Raw genomic sequence first — 18,254 nt, 5'->3', positions numbered from 1 at the left:
TTTTACGTTGAATGACAAGGATTTGCTAAGTGACTGAATATAAGGACTGAAGGAGATAGAACTATCAAAAATGGTTATAAGGTGGGTACAAAAAATATAGAAAAAATAAATAAGATCTAATATGTGATATCACTATAGGATGACTACAGTCAATACTAACTTATGTGTACATTTATAAATAAATGGAAGTGTATAATTGGATTGTTTATATCCTTCATAACATAAAGTATAAATGCTTAACAGGCATAAAGTGTAAATGCTTGAGGGGATGGATACCCCTTTTTCCATGATGTGATTATTACACATTGCATGCCTATATTAAGACATCTCATGTACTCTATAAATATGTAACCTACTATTTACCCACAAAAAATAAAAATTAAAAAATTAAGTGCAGTCTCTAGACTATGAGGCTAGATGGCAAATAACACAAATGACAGTGAATGGATGTTTTAAAACTAGAAACAAGTTTGTGGGAGAATATAGAGCTGAGTTTGAACTTGTATTTGAGGCACACATAGGGAACCAGGTACATTTTTACTAAGTACTTGGGAATTCCAGTTGGGAGCCTATGAATAAGGTATGATTTGAATATAGAGGTTGATAATGGTCTGTTGAGTGATGATACCTGAAGTCATGGGAATAAATGTGATGCTTGAAGGAGAAAAAATTTAAAAAGAAGAAAAGAGTCCAAAAGTGAACATGAGAGTTAAACTTGCATTTAAAATACAAGTGTGAGTAGAACTCACAAAAGAGATCGTACATTGCAAAATATATCCACAATTCCTTCTTCGCTCTTCCGTATGGCCTTGCCTCATGCAGTGTGGTTTTTAAGCTTTTCCCATCAAGAGGTAGAGTCTGTTTTCCCTCATCTTGAATCTTGGTTGCCCTTTCGACTGGCTTTGTTAAGAGAATACACAAGTGATTATTTGACTTATGTGATTTCACATTCTTGTTTAGAATTTGAGCAGTTGCCAATTTTACAAGCCCAGGCTGGCCTTTGCAAGTGCAAGCTGGAGGATAGGAGGCCTTTAGGAGCAGAAACAAACCAGCCCAGTAGAGGCCATTCTAGGCCAACCATCCCCCAGTTAAGCCAGCAGCTAATCACAGAGACAAGAGTGATCCCAGCTGGGACCAGAACTGCTGAGCTAAGCACAACCCAAATTACTGACTTGTAGAATTGAACACTAAATAAATGGTTGCTGTTTTAAGCTATTAACTTTTAGGAGAGCTTGTCATGTAGTAAAAGGTAAAGGTAATTGATACAGAGATTGAGATAGAGAAGGAGGAAAGTCAGCATAGGCTAGCATCAAGAGTAAGTAGGGAAAGAAATACAAAGAGAAGAGAGTGATTGACAATGTGAACTATTCCAAACATACCAGACATAATTAAGACTCTATTGCATTTGGCAATGAGCAGGACTCTGCTATTCTGAAAGTGCAGTTTCAAGTAACGAGGTGGGTGGGGAAGACCAATTGCAGGAGAAATAGAGATTGAGAGTAAAGTCTTCATGTTCAATATAATTAAGAAAAAGTTTCCTTCCATGGGAGAGAAGATTAGAAGCAAGAACACTATGATCCTTAGTGTCTTCAGCAATAAAATAAGGAGGTTAGTCTTGATTGTGGAAAATGCTTCCTTTACTTGTGCTCTATTGTTGGTGGGAGACAGAAGAACTTGATACTCATACACACAGATTTGAAATCAAACAGATGTGGATGTTATTACAAATTCCTTCTGTGTGGTTTTTTTAAGGTTACATAAAGTCTGAATTTTCTGATGTACTAATACTATTGATAACACTAATAATTATATCCACCTACTAGCATAACATATTACATTAAATTAAATGCTACATAAAATGAGCTAGCACCGTGCCTGGCAAATTTTCATGGTTAATAGCATCATCATCATCATTATTGCCCCTAAAACTTGAATAAGTATTTCTTTATTTTGAGCATAAGTCTACATTGTTATATTCCCCACCTGTTGGTCCAGTTCTGTTTAAAAGCAATGCTTTACAGTTTGAGTATTTGACAGTTTCACCATGTGCTTTTACATCTTTGCATTAGGATTTACCGAACTTTTTCATATAATTTCTCTTGGCCACCTTCGTTCTTCTTTGGCCTTAAAATAGATTAGAATCAGACATAACCTAAGGCAGTTACAGTAGGATTAGTTTACAGTAGTGAATAAAGGAGGAAACAAGAAATATTAAGCACAAAAGCACAGACATCTGAGGTCATTCAGTGTAGGGGAAAGAAGCAAACTTCCAAATGTTATTTACACTATTATACTTCTGCACAATATAACTGATGTACATAATGATGACCCTACTTATTTGAAAAAGCATTAAAGTATATAGATACTTTGTTTTCTAAAGCAGAAACTTTTTAGAGGCTAAGACTAAGCAACAAACTATGTTTTCTGAGTGGACTCTGAGGCAGAAATCCAGTACGGTACAGTACAGAAAGTAGACAAGTAGAGTTGTTCTTGGTGTGGTAATAGAGATAAAGGCCCTAAACGTACCCACCAAACTTGATAAAGACCTAATATGACATTCCTGTCGCACAGAAAGGGTCGTTCGGAATTTCAGGTGTGCCTTAGAAAATTATGTAGAGCAAAGCATGAGATTAATTTTATTTTCAGAAAGTAAACATCAAAATATTTAAAATACAGTTTGATGTATTAAGGATTATGTTATCTGGGAAAAATATCTCCTACAGAAAATTGTAATCCTTCACAATTTTAGATAAATAAGATTTAACTCTTTTTTTTAGTAGGAAATTTTTATAGAACAATTCTACTGACATTCACAGAAGTATAACTTTCATAGGAGAACTTCAAATAAAATTCCTTTATTTCCACCTCGTAAAACACTCTTCCTGTGCAAAGTGTATCCATACCTAAGAAATATTCATTACCAGTCTCTTGAAACACATTGTCAGCTAATATCAGAACATTTCCCCTAGTTACTAACTTTTACATGTTTTCTTTGTTTGTGAACTCAAAATCAGATCTAATAAATATGAATTTCCAAGCAAAGAACAAAGAATTAAGGAGCAAACGAAAAGTTACAAATTAAAATTAAGGGTGATATCAGTATAGACAAAAAGAAAAATTAATTGATAGATTAAAAAAAAACACCTCAGGGCTTCCAAAGAATGCCAGTCAGTCAGCATGACACATATACAAGTTTCAAAAACATAATTTCTTTTTTTATTACCTAGGAATATTAGGATATACTTTCTTGACTGTAATAATTGTGTGCAGTTAATTATAAATGAAACAGAAGTGCTGATAATATTAGAGACTTGTACTCTGCATAAAACTGGAAATTACTGCTATTACTCTTGGTTGCTAGAGAATATTAGGTCATAGATGCTAATTAGCAGTTCATAGCCCTCCTACAGGGGGGAAATCTCATTACCATATGAAACTGTGTTGGTTGCCAAAACCTAACACTCACAGCACTCTGACCATTTTTGTTTGAACAATTATGAGCTATGATAAAACTAAAGATCAACTTTGCTGTGTGTGAGCAGGACCATGAAGGCTAATATACACAGTCTCATATTTGTTCACTAGTTTAAGAAAAACAGCCATATTACACTTTGAGCCTCCCAGTCAGTGTGTGGGAACTGATTAAAAACAAAAAGACAGAAGTTTTCATCATTACAAAGCACAAACAACAGGATCTCCCACTAAAAATCTGTTCACAAAACAAACAAACAAAAAATAAAGAAACAAAAGTATTGTGGGATGGGAGAGAAATTGCAATGGTTCTAGTACCTCTCTAATGGTTAATTTATCATACAGGTTTATATATATGTATACACACACACACACACACACACACACACACACACACACGACCAGCCCTGACTCTATCTATGTTTGTATTTATACAGATATATGTACTATATGTATCTATATTAGATAGATAGACAGAGATATAGATAGATAGATGATAGATAGATAGATTGATTGATTGATAGATAGAGTCCTTTTAGAAAAGTCCAATACTTTAAAAAGAAGACATTTCTTCAGCTTATTTTGGTACTTTGGTTTTTTGAAAAGGAGAATTTAAAAGCTATGATTTTTGGCAGCATTTCCATTTATTCCAATGAACATATACATAATCATTTGGAGAAAGATATTATAAGACAGGAGAACATGTTAAAACTACAACCTGAATTGAGCTATTTCTACTAAAGTATTTATATAAATTAGATAATGCATTAATCCTGGCTGCTTAGTCAAATTAGGTTTTATATTGAAATATAAACTACATTTGTGGTGAAAAAAGAATATTAAATCCTTTATATTTATATCATGGTATACACATGACCATGCACACAAATATACATACACAAACACTAGTGGCCAAAGGGTCCTTAACGAGTGAGACAAGAAACCTAAGAATAAATCAGAGCCACAGGAATTCATGGATTCTTTTTTCTAAATAAGGTACATTCATTGCTTGTCAGTGTAATGACATGTTCCACTTTTAATTGGCTTCTTTTCTCTTCCCAGAAATGGTATATCCATTTTCACCTATGGAAGTAAAATTAATTAAAGAAGCAATAACTTGTAAAAATTGGAAGAGTAAATCTTTCATCTCTGTATTGTATCAAAGGTTCCATGTGTTACAAAATGCCTTTGCCCTCCTCCTAAGCTTTTGCCGCAGCTTAAACATAGTCTACAATCCAGTATAAATGAACTCTGAGTTCATCACACAAAGGCAAGAAAGAACTGGGGCTCTGGTGAGAATCAGTGAGGAAGACAAACCAACTCCGTCCTGAATCAGCAGAAGACAGGAGATAAGAGGAAGGAGAGCTAGGAGCATCTTGTTTTAATTTACACACTTCAGTCTTATGAGCAGAGAATTATCTTCTCGGATGTCTTGAACTGAATCAAATCTCTGTTGTGCAGCCTCAGTGCCAAATATTCTGACCCATTGTCCCCATGAAAGCATTTTAGCTCGTGCTACAACTTCTGCATGAAAATATGCTGCTGCTGACATGGCTTGTGGCCATCAGCTATGGGCACCTGCCGGCAGATACTGGATGTTGGTATTTTATTTTATTTTATTTCATAGTAATACATGTTAATTGAAAAAAATCACTGGAAAATTCAGTAGGGGAAGATACCTCAATTTCTGTAACAGAAATCATTATATACTTTGTTAACATTTGGATGTGTGTTTGCCTGGCTCTACATATCTGTCTATAAACAACTATTGCTACAGCTTATATTAGTAATTTATTGTTTACAGTATTTTCAAATCTTGGTCTTCACAAAAAGGTTGGGAGTAAGAATCCTATAAGATTGTGTGCTTGTGTGTGTGTGTGTGCGTGTGTGTGTGTGTGTGTGTGTGTGTATTTATCATCCAACTCTAACAATTGTCCCACCTGTTCCATCAAAAGCAAAGGTTAATTACATTTCTGTGGAGCTATCCAGCAGAAGGCTACTTTTCTCCCACTAAATTACAACAAGAGTAAATTAGAGGTTTTCAGAACTTCAGGGTTTTGATTGATGAATTCATTAATTCACCTTTTCAAAGGGAGGGCTCATGTTTTAAATATTTTATGTACAATTTGCATGTTGGCATTTTTAACCGCTTTTAAAAAAAATTAGACAGTGCTTAAGAGAAAGGTCAAGCTGATCACCTTGGAGCCCAGATGCCTTTGTAATGCACAGAGCAAGAGGCAGGGTTAAGTCTTCCTTGTCATTCTGTCTCCTGAAAATTAGTCTGTCCTGGGAAGCTCCTTCAGCTGCCTGTATTGTTCCTTTAAATATAGTAAATGAGATATTAGAGTTCCATTATCCAAAGTGAGATTCTCTTTGCATCAGGGTAGATATGGACACTATCCAAAAGAGGTTTGGCTTTTATTTCACCTTGCATATCTACGTTGGCAAGTACATGAAAATGGCATTTCCATTGTCCACATGAAACCTCTCCATCCAAGTTTTATGCACTTTAATGTATTCTATATCCAGTCATTGATGCACAGGCGCCTCTCTACACTCCCAAGACAACCGATATGTGCCTGTGAACTCTGCTTCTGACAGATAGAGTCTTCCAGTCATTGAACAATTTATCTCTGATTTAAGGAAACATGCATCATCTGTATACACATAATGTGACATCAGAGAAATAGTAAAAGAAGTAGCAGAAACTGGAATTGTTTTGTCTCTCACTAAAGCTTCCAATGTAATACTATATACCCCCTCAACACCCCCAATAACTTTTAACTTTTGACTACTTTTGAGAATTCACGAAGAAACAAAGCAATTGCAAAAGATTTGTTAGGATTTTTTCTCAGTTAACCAGAATTAACCCTGATTTTAAAAAATAGAGATAGAGCAAAAGAGAGGTGGGCAGTCAACATGATTTGTTAATGGCAGGCAAAGTTACTATTTAGTCCTCCATTTAAGATTAGATGGGATAGACAAAAATGGGCATGCAGGTACATATCCTGGCACAAATCGCAGGACAAGTCTTTCTTTAAAAACATCTTACAAACAAAAGAGGAGTCTTATTTTAATGTCCTACCTGCCTAGTGCACCATCAAGCCAAATTGGTTCACACATGCAGAACATTAAGCAGGGATCAAGTATAATGACTTAGGGTTTTCAGGCCATTGAGAAAGAACTGTTAATGTGTATGAAGTTTCATCCTTATTAAAATCTGAGGCAATATTTATGCCTTTCTCTGTTGGTGAGTCCATCCCATTGCTGCACACAACAGCGTGTTCTTGGCCTCATTCTCAGTCCTTAATTTGTACTTGAAAAATATGTACACGTTGAGCCAGATGCTTCCAGTGCCTAAGGTAACTCTCTAATAAATTAGGCACTTGAGAAAACAGAATTAACCCTTTCAACTTCTGCATCAAGACCCACTTTGCTTTACATAAGGCATTATCTGAAAATTTAACACTACCAAAAAGGAATTAGAATTTACTGTAATTTTGCATATAGTACAATATTCTAATGCTTACAAAACTGCCTTTATTTACAAAAACTTTTTTTTCCCCAAATAACTCTCTAGGAATTTGTCTACTGGGCAAAGCTACATACTTCTAAAATAAAAAATATCCTCTGGTGTCCCGGGGAGAAAAATCAACTGTTTCCCAAATGTGCCCCATACTGTTTTTAATCCACAACATTAATATAATTCACATATGAGGCATTAGAAGGCTAATCGTTAATTGCAAAAGGAGCGTTTAGAACAAAGTTCTACCTGTGTTATTGATGTGGCCTATTTTATTTTAATTCAGAAAACTAAATTATTCCGTTATTGAAAGTGTTTCATTTGTACTTTTCTTCTAAAGGTTGAAGACAGTCCATTCTTTCTTTCATGTTCTCTCTTTAGTTAAAATGGCGGAATATTCTTTGAAAATATTGCCTTCGGCTGGGCGCAGTGGCTCACGCTTGTAATCCCAGCAGTGTAGGAGGCGAAACAGGCGGATGACAAGATCAGGAGTTGGACACCTGGGAGGCGGAAGTTGCAGTGAGAGGAGATCATGCCATCACTGCACTCCAACCTGGGTGATAAAGTGAGACTCCTTTTAAAAAAACTAAAAGAAAAATAAAAGAAAAAATATTGGCTTCATGTGCAACCAATCTAAGCTGTTTATACCTTTGTGTATTTGAGTCACACTTTTAATACTTAAATGTTTGGCAGAATATTTGAAGGGATAAAAGGCTCACAACAATACTGAACAAATCAGTAATAGTTACAATACAATGACTATTACAGAACAACAACATAGCAGAATGTCTCTGCAAGCATTCTAATTGCACATTCATTTGGTTAACCTTTTGCACCATGCTTAGTTTTTGAGCAGGGCCATCTCTAGCCCCAGTCCATTAAAAGTACTCACGAAGCAAAGTTCTTTCTAGTTCCAGCAAACTTGCAGCCCGTTATATACATCCCTCTATCTCCTCAACCTTCTGATAGAAACTTCTATAATTACTATATCAACATAGGTATAGCAAAGAAAAGCTTTGCCCATTCAGGTCAATCTGATGTTTACATTAGATATGTTGTGGGAATAAACATTGTATCTTAGAAATCTAAGTGACTCCATGACCTAACCAACCTCTTGAAAAACCTCAAAATTCTTAAAGCCTGAATGAGCATAATTACCTTACACAGTCACAAGCCCTCTTCTCTGTTGGGTTGGGTGAGGACAGTGGGGGGAACTGAATCCTGTAAAGAATTTCATGAGATGCTGACATTTTTGCAGATAACTTTTTCACTCCACAAAATCTTGCTGCTTGGTTGTCCTTCCCTATTTGTCTGATATACACCATCACTCTGCTTTATCTTTTATGTCAAGTTTTTATTCCTTATAGCCCTTTTATAGGCTACTAGTTATGTGTCGTATTTATTCTGATATGCTCCTTTTTAAACTAAGTCTAATTCGTCGTTTTGTTGTCATGAACACCTGCCCCCTCACAGACTGCTGAATCCATTTAAAATAAGATAATTTGTCAGGTGCAAGAAAATTTGTGCCCTCACACACCCCCTGCAAAAAGAAAGCCTTTTTCCCCCAAATTTCTTCAATATTATAGCTATCAAACATAGTTATGTTAAAAAAATCAGTTCAAGGATAACATAATAGCAAGATTTTGAAGACCATTTTTTTATGGTAGCTGCATTTTTCTTGTCTTGGGGTTTCCTTTTTGTTCAGCATAAAACAATGCTCTCATTCTTAGGTGGGTGGTGAACAATGAAAACACATGGACACAGGGAGGGGAGCATCACACACTGGGGTCTGTTCCGGGGGAATAGGGGAGGGACCGTAGGGGATAGGGAGTTGGGGAGGGATAACATGGGGAGAAATGCCAGATATAGGTGATGGGGATTGAGGCAGCAAACCACATTGCCATGTATGTACCTATGCAACAATCCTGCATGTTCTGCACATGCAGGATTTCTTAGGTTCTTACCCCAGAACCTAAAGTGCAATAAAATATATATACATATACATATATAAAGAATATAAACAAGACTTACATGTGTCCCCAAATTAAACATTCACTGCTCAATTCTAGATTTGCTAACAGATGAAATTTTAGCATAGAATCATAAGACACAAGTTACAAATTCAACTTGCATCTCAGTAAATACTTCTTACAGACATGATATGATGCATTTCTAAGAAGCAAATGTAAAGTGAAATTATTGTTTAAAAATCAGTGTTTCAAATATAGGTATGTGAAATTTAAAACTGGAAACATTTAACAATCATACGTTTAGGATCGTTTCAATAGTCTTTGATTTAGTTTTACCAATAGAAAAAAAAAGTTGTGGTTAAAAACTTCTTAAGGTTAGGAATGTACCTTGGCATGAAGACACAAGGCAAAATAGATAACATAATCTAAAGGCTTCTGGATTTTAATCCCAACAGTGACATGTACATGTTACTATGGGCAATAATTTAGTGGTCAAAATTTACAAATGACTGCTATTATTCAGTAATAAAATTAATGCATATCAAAAAATACTCTTGTGGAGTTATATCTCAGTCATACCAACTCTATTAAAACATGGAGTTCTTTCAAAGTTGTGGCTTAGACACATTTACTGGGGCTTCATTTCATTTGATAGCATTGCCCTTTCCAACATTTTGAAATGTTTTAATCACTTGAAATACTTTTGAAATGGTTAAATATTCATTGAAAAGAACAAAATATGCCCGAAAATGTATACATATATCTACTCAAGTTTACATACATTTAAAATGCTACTTTTTCAAAACTTACTACATTATTACTTATTTTACTACATTCAAAATTTGGAGTTTGTAGCTGCAACTTCTATAGTTCTAAATAGTAATATAAATTATTGTTTTGCCTTTTAAATAATTGATAATTCTAAATACTAGAAACAAAGCTATAGTCAAATCTTATTTTCTGGGAGTATGTGTTTTATAAAGTCACTGGCAACACTGAATTAGCAAATACAGAACCATTGTTTCTAGGGGAAATAGGTTATATTTCATCACCCTGTCATTACATAACCTTGTTTTATGTGTCTTTCTGTTTAAAGAAACCTTTTAAAATATATATTGTTGATTCATTAACTTACGCCTGAGCAAAGATTATCAAACACACCAATTTTCTCCTTAAGGCACATTTTCACAACCTTCTTGTGCTTAAAAACAATAAACAATACTTCAGCACTGTCCTTGAGGGCCATTTTAAACAGGAAGATGCCCACCACAAAGAAAAATACACACACACAAAAGTGGCACAAAATAAACAGTGGAGAGGATGGTGGTACACGGTATGAGAACTGAAGCAACAAGACAGAGTGCTTCAAATGGGGGCAGAAATGGGGAGTCCAGTTTCTTACCACTCTGCACAAATCTGAATGACTGCAAAAGCACCACGAGTGTTGTTACAAATACATTTTATAAATAAATTACAAGTCAATTGTAAAGAGTAGCCAAATTCAAACTACAAATGAAGATTGAATATATCTTCTAAAATGTTCACAGGATTCTGAGGTTGAACAAAATTAGCGATTTACTGGTTCATCTTGTGTGAGGCTGCTGTTTGGTAGGGAGCATCGAATAAGTTGGAAGCAGTGGCTGTAAAGCCACTCACTATTCATCACTAAAGATTTAGTGTCTGTCTTTTCCCCTGTAATTCTTTCATTTAAAGTGCTATCATGCAAATGTGTTTGTTTACGAATTCTTTTATGGGACAGCTTAGATGATGATGATTATTTATTTATAATTTAGGACACCTGGAAGTAAGTTTGTGTAAACAAATTCCTTTTGCCTCCTCTCCTTACACCCCATTCTCCAAAGCTATCATAGTTTATGATTTGTAGCTGAAAAGAATAGAGGGTCTCAGTGGAATGGTGCTGACTCGAGGAGCATTTGCTTTACCAGTCAAGCCATTGCCACAGCCCTTTAAAGATAAATCTGAGTCACTCTAGCTTTCAACCTGGTAAACTACTGTCATTACAAAGGAAAAGTTCATTTTTACCCTGTAGGTTATGTTTCTTTTAATTTCCTACCATCTCTACTGAGAAGAATTCTCAGCACGTGAGGTGAGTTTGGTATGTGCACAAAGACAACAGCCAGGTTTCAGTCATTCACGCAAAGTTCTGGTCACTTCATCCATTTTATTTCCAATACCTCATCCGTGAAGGAAGAGGACAATCTGACTTCAAAAATTGAGCTGAATCTGTATCCTATGACAGGTTCTATTCATTAAAAACCTGATAGAGCCATCATTGTTCATACCTATTTCTAAGATTGCCGCTTTAGCATTTTATGAGTTGATCTCCAGTGTTCCAGAAATAATATTCTGCAGCATGACTGTTCACTAGATTCTAGTAGATACTCTAATGCAATTAAAAAAAAAAAAAACTCTAGGAGTAAGGACCCTGGGATTTAAGTTGTGCTGCTGTAGGCTGTATAAGATTGGGCGGGACATATAATCTCCTGTGCTTTATTTTTTACATTGGTTGAATACAGACAGTAAGAGTTACTTCAAAGGATAAGTGAATCTAATGAGATAATAAATGCACAAGTGTTTTATAAATAGACAAGGGCTTTAGGAATAGAATTTTGTATATGACATGTCAATGTAAATATAGTAATCGCACAGTAATATCATTATTTCTAAAATAATTTTTGATACAATAAAAACAGCAACTTTCTCTGAGCCAGAACTCTTAATTTTGTTATTTTTGTTGTTTCAGAAAATAAATGTTTGAGGAAATTTATATACGGATAAGTGTCAGGAAACAATAATACAACCCTTGAGTCTGATATCCATAGAAAGTTCCATGTCAAAAAATCACCCATACAGAACCTCCTGTTTATTTCCCACTAAACTTCATAAAGTGGTTTCCAGGTCCTCAAAGCAGAAATACTTGACCTCACACTGTTTTTGTGATTTGGAGGCTGTGACTTGGTTGAACTCATCATAGCCATACTCTCAGAAGCATGAGTGCAAATATATGCTTAATTCAATTACATAACATGTAAACAATGAAGAGAGTGGAGAAAAGCTGCCTTTGCTCAATTTCAGATTTGATCACATAATTAATATTGATCAAAGTCACCAGATAATTTCCAGTCTTGCCTAGTTTTTAAAATAAATTTTCTATTTTCATTGAGAAATCTGCTTCACATCTAGGTTCTAGACCATTTGTTTTGGATTTCTTTCTCTTGATCCAAATTGCTTTATTTCTGGTCTGCAAAATCCCCACTAATATTCTGACAATTCAGGGCTTTTCATCAGGCCACATCTTTCAGGTGAAATCTCAGAACAGCGGAGGCAAATGAAGACTCTCACTTCCCACAACTCCTTTCAGCCATTATTTTTTCTCATGGTATTCCATTCAAGTCCATCACCCATAAACTAACTAAAATTTGATCAACATATGCTTGTTTAGGACCTTTTTTTTTATATAACAAATGCTTAAGCCAATTTAGCTTCTAAATAGATAAAGTTCTTAGAGTGGACACTTACAGTGGACTTTATCTATATCGTGTTTGATATATTGTGGTTTATTCAATAAACACTTAACAGCAACCAAAGAATTGAACCAATTGGTGTGTCAGGTTTATAGATTTAGTGGATGACTGGCACTTTAAAAAATCCTTTAAAGGTCGAACAAAATAAAGCATGAATCACTAGAATTAACTGTCACTGGATATTCTAGGACTATAAATGTTACTGTAATCAACAAACAATGAAAGAATCAAGCTGTTGGTCCACATAAAGACAGATTTCACTAAATCTTACTTCAGTGACTATTGAGGGTGCTCTCTTAGTAAGAAATAATACTCAGTTGGTATGAACTCACTTGCTTTTTGTGTTATTTTACCTAGAGACCCATCTTAAAATCCTATCATTTTTACCTTTTTGAGCTTTCTTTCCCAGTAGGTAGGCACATTTCAGCCCTATATATGTCTCAACGTTAGACGTCATAAGTATTTGATGAGTAGCTTTGCATAGTCCATTTTTATCTATGAGGAAATTAATCCCTTCAGGGGAGTAAACCAGGTCTCCTCCATAGAAGCTAAGTTTTATACATATAGGAACTGCAGTAGGTGTCATGAGCAGGGAACAGACTTGGTTGATTCTAAAAATGACCTCTGTCTCTTTTTAACTTGTGGTATACTTCAATTATACTTTGTAAAATACGAGGGACTGTGGAATGCCCCTTGACAATAGCAACGTGCAGTAGCACATATGCCCCACATTTCACTGAAACAAACCTGTTTTCAATTCATTTTAAAGGCCCTGTGGCCTTTATAAATGTTCTGGTTGGCCACCTGATGAATATGACAAGCACTTGGCTAAGAAGACATGGGTGAGGTCACTGTGGTATTTGCGGCTTTCATTCTTTTCCTTGGCAAATCATAGGGTTCAACAACAGGGGAAAAAAACACTGTTAACACCCTGAGTATCAAAATATGAGTTACTCTTTTCTTCACCTTTTATGAATCAAACTTAAGATTTTCTTTTTATAATTCAGAGAATGCATCAACAAGAAATTTGAAAAGCTCATTTTGTGAGGGCATGATATGTATCTTCCAAGAAAATTAGCAGGATTTTGAAAACACAAGCACCTTATTTATAAAATCCAAGATTTGTAGCTTAAGTTCAACCTTTGAGTTGTTAAAAATAGTAATGGTATAATTTTATAGTTAAAATAACATATCAAATAACTATACTTAGCATGGACTATACGCAAAGTGCCATACTGAGGGCCTTAGAAAATCCAGACACCTAAGAGATACCCTCAATGAGCTGATGGTATAATCAGGGAAATGTATACAAAGTGACTATTCAAGGAAAAAAATAACTGCATACTAGGATATTGGAAGTATTTGTTTGTAAAGTAAAGCCAAAGACTCTAATTTAAAATAAAACTCTATCTTTTACTAACAATTGCATCCCAGGAGGAAGAGGAGACCAAGGTAGGCAAATAGTTTCGTGTCTCTTTGCTCTTTAAATTTCTAAATGATAGTTTTTATTATATTTACAGATACCACCTAAAACCCTTTCGGAGAAACTTTTTGGGGCCAGTGGTAAGAGTGAGAGTGGGTAGATTTAGGGACATTTGGAAGAGGAAATGTAACGAAAAGTAGTTTTTGATATTTGGAGCAATTAATATTTGGAGACATCTAATGGTACATTTTCAGAGGGGCTGCAAGATTTATTCTTGCTCTGAAGGCTTTATCAGCCTTTCATTAGAAAAGCGAAATCATTAATATAACACATTTAAGTTACAACTGAAGACATTCTTAATGTCATTTATCAGATGGGGAAAATGGTTATAGATTTGTATCGATAACCTAGAGAGACTGAAATGTGATCCTTGATCTCAAGGACACCCACTGTTTATTCCTTAGGCACCTAAAACATTGATAACCGGAAACTAAACTCGAACTTTGCCCCATTTCTCTTTCATGTCCTATAGCTGTAAGGACACCACTAAAATTCCAGCCTTTTTCCTAGTCACACTTATGCAGTTATTAGCATCTTTAGCTCTGTATTTGAAACGTCTCCTACATATTCCACCTTCCTCTCTGTCCTGTACATGATCTCTAGGCTGTCCTGTTTTTGTGACCCTCCTCCACACTACCAACAGAGTTCTATTTCTAAAACATAAATACGTACAAGTCACTACTCTTCATAAAAGTACCTACTAATCATATGTTGTCAAAGGATAAAGTCCAATGCATTTAGCATGGTAGTTAAAGGTCATATGCCATTTGGCTCCCTCTTTACTTTTCAGCCCCCTCTTACCTCACTGTCTCCATTCACCTGGTTCTAGCCTCGTTGAACTGTTTGCAGATCTCCAAACCTGCTAAAATATACATTTGCCTCTTAACATGGTGCTACTTCTACCCATCCTTCAGGAACTAGCTCAGCTGTCAACTCCTCTTGAGCACTGCTTTGCCCAGAGGGAGTCAGCTGTTTCTTCTTCTGTCCTTTATCATAAAACTTAGAACATATTATTGGAATTTATCATGCTCTCTAGACTGTGTGCTCTTCAAAAGCAGAGGCCATAAAGACCATTCATCATTGACTGTTCATCATCTAGCAGTGCTCCATAAATTTTGAGTGAGTGACTGAATAAATATCTTGCTACTTTTCTTACGTTGAATGTGAGTTGCTCCAGTTTTGGACAGTATCTTATTTATCTTTGTGCTCAGAGAAGCATCTGAGAGAAACACTTGCTAAATGTTTGTTGAATTAGTGAGTTAAAAATCACCTGATATCCTGAAAATAGACTGGCTAAATTTATAGGGCAATAACTAGCTATAATATTGCCCCCAGACGCAGTGAGATTTTTTATTATTTTAGTATATTTTGTTTTCTCGTATAAATTGTGTAATTAATTTGCAAAATACGTTAATAAAATTATTTCTAAAATTCTGTGTTTATAGGCTAAGATTTCTAGAATCTTTACTTGAAAAATGATAGTGATTCAAACCAGTTTCATTTTAGAAGATAAATATATCACTCTTTCTCTTATCCCATAATTACAAAACAAAATTTTTTGCAATTAGTATATTTTTTAAGCGAAAATTATGTATTGAGGGATTAGGGCACTTAGTAAGCACTTTCTATGTCATTTAATGCTTACAATAACCCTATGTGGTTTAAGTTCTCTTATTAGCCTAATTTTTCAGATAGAAAAATAGAAAATTAAGAATATCACCCTGCTCAAGGTCATACAACAAACACAAAGTAAGACTGGGATTTGAAACAGTTTATCATTTACAAAAACAGAATGTTAGCCGTAATCTTCCTATGTCCCTATTTGCAATAAGATATGATTAAGTAACAGTCCTAGAGAGGACATTTCTTTTAATTATTAAATATTAGTGGTATAAATCCATTTAATTATATGCTACAATTACATGCAATGAGACAAAACAGCTTTGCCTTAAGCAGCACTGAAAAGGCCATTGTTCTCAAACAATGTGTACTGAGTACATCTAGCCATACGCCATATCCAGCCATACACATATGTTTATTGTGTCCTAGGTACCAACAGCTCTGTTATGCACTTTATATTTGTTGTGTTAGATACTGAAAAGCTCTGAAAACCAATGTTATTACCACCATTTTGTAGATGAGAAAACATATTCAGAAAGTGGAAAGTGCCCTTTATTAATGGTTTATTTTTTTAATCTCTAGTTACTGAGCAGGAAAACACAAATATAGAACAGTGCACAAATCTATAAAGGTTTTGTACAATTAATGATCACAAAGCAAACACCCAAGTTACTATATGCAAAAAACAGAATCTTGGCCGTTCCCCAAAATCCGCTTACATGGCTTCCCAAGCACAATACTATGTCTCAGCAGACAAAACCGCTATCCGGAATTCTAAGACTACAGCTTAGTTCTGTCTGTTTACAAAATCTACACAAATTGAATATTTGAATGGATATTTTGAGTCTTCTTTCAATATTGTTTATAAGATTAATTCATTTTGTTATGCATACTCCTGATTCATTTCATTGTTAAAATAGAATTCAACTGATAACTGTAAATATATACACATATACACATTCTTATGTGTGTGTATATATACTTACATAAATTTCAGTTTTACTGTTTATAATCACTTGGATTGGCTTCATTTTGGATTTGTTATTAATAATTTTGCTATGAATCATTTTATACATGTTTCTTTGTGGTCCATATGCATGCCTTTTTCTGGGTGTATATCCAGGAGCAAAATTGCTGGATGCTAGGATATATGCATATTTAACTGTAAAAGACAATAAACAATTTTTAGGAATGGTTATAACAATACATACTCAGTACAAGAGTAAAAAGAGATTCAATTGCATGATATTCTCATGAACTCAGTATTTTCAACAGTTATTCGGTTTTTGTATTTTTAGCTGTTCCAATGTGAATAGTGGCATATCGTTGTGTTTTCAATTTGTACTGCACTGATAACTAATGAGAATTAACGCATTTGTATATTTTATTAGTCATTTTGATATCCTTTTAAAGAATGTTAAAACCTCTTGCCAATTTTTTTTATTGTATTTTCTGGGTTTTATATCATTATCGTTGATTTGTGGAACTCTATATTTTCTGTATAGAGGTCTTACACATTTTTATTAGAATTATTTAGGGCTAACGGCTTTTTAACATTTTAAATAGTTTATTTTCCTTAAATTTTGTATTCCAAGTAATTTTTGCTATTATACAAAAATACGACTGATTTTAAAATTGTTCTTGTACTCAATAACTAAGCTGACCTATTATTCCCATAATTTATCTATAGATTCATTGGATTTTTGATATATGCAATTATAGTATCTATTAATAATGACTTTTATTTCATCTTTATGAAACTTACATTTTTTATTTATTTTCTTGACACATTTAACTAACTAGAATTTCCTTTACAATATTGCTGATCCCATTTATGTTAATGTAATCCCTAGTGTATTTTGATTTAAGTTGATCATCTGCTTTTTATGTACTGCCTTTTCTATTTACTTTTTCTTTTCTTCCCTGTTTTCTTTTGGAATTATTGCTTTTTTTAAAAAATATTTCAATTATACTCTAATTCTATTAGCTTTTCCTATTTCTTTTCTGTTTATTCTAGAGACTGCCATGGGTACTCCTAAATTTCTTCAAATTATTGTATAAATTACTAATTTTACCTTTGCTGTAAGGACCCTAGAATTCTTGAACACCATTGACTTCTTTTATACCTAAATTCTTTGTATATTGTAACTTCCAGAAGACGTTATTAATATTGTTTATTAAATCTAGCATTAATCTTTATTTTCCCACATGTTTATGTTGTGTTGTTGATGGTGGTGTTTTTGTTGAATTCCTCTTGAATCTACAACTTTCCATCTGGCCTCCTTTCCTTTTGCCTAAAAAAATACCTTTTGGTGTTTCTTTTAGTTCAGATCTCCTAGTGATGAATTTTCTCAATTTGTTTCAGTTTAAAGTTTTTATTTAACATTATTATTATCACTATTAATATTATTTGAGACAGAATCTCACTCTGTCGTCCAGGATGGATAGGAGTGCAATAGCTCAATCTCAGCTCATTGACACCTCCACGTTCCTGGTTCAAGTGATTCTCCCGCATTAGCCTCCCAGGTACCTGGGATTGCAGGCACCCACAACCATGCCCAGCTAATTTTTGGTTTTTAGTAGAGACCAAGTTTCATGATATTTGTCAGGCTAATCTTGAACTCCTGGCCTCAAGCAATCCA

The 18,254-nt window shown here is 34.4% G+C and overlaps 1 long non-coding RNA gene across 1 annotated transcript in view; it reads right to left on the bottom strand.

The window, feature by feature from the left end:
• Positions 1-4,426: 4,426 nt before the first annotated feature.
• The window catches only part of LOC103788550 (uncharacterized), an 89,196-nt gene continuing 75,368 nt past the window's right edge, over positions 4,427-18,254 (bottom strand). Inside the window, exons 4-5 of the long non-coding RNA XR_614508.2 lie at positions 8,153-8,215; positions 4,427-4,554 (exon numbers count right to left, since the gene is read on the bottom strand). This is a non-coding gene — a long non-coding RNA (uncharacterized LOC103788550). The remainder of the gene's footprint in view (positions 4,555-8,152; positions 8,216-18,254) is intronic.

This window comes from Callithrix jacchus, chromosome 16, assembly GCF_049354715.1.
Source record: "Callithrix jacchus isolate 240 chromosome 16, calJac240_pri, whole genome shotgun sequence".
Taxonomy (NCBI): Eukaryota; Metazoa; Chordata; class Mammalia; order Primates; family Cebidae; genus Callithrix; species Callithrix jacchus.
The sequence above is the reverse complement of the archived record's forward strand: the minus strand, read 5'-3'. Positions and strand labels throughout refer to the sequence as shown.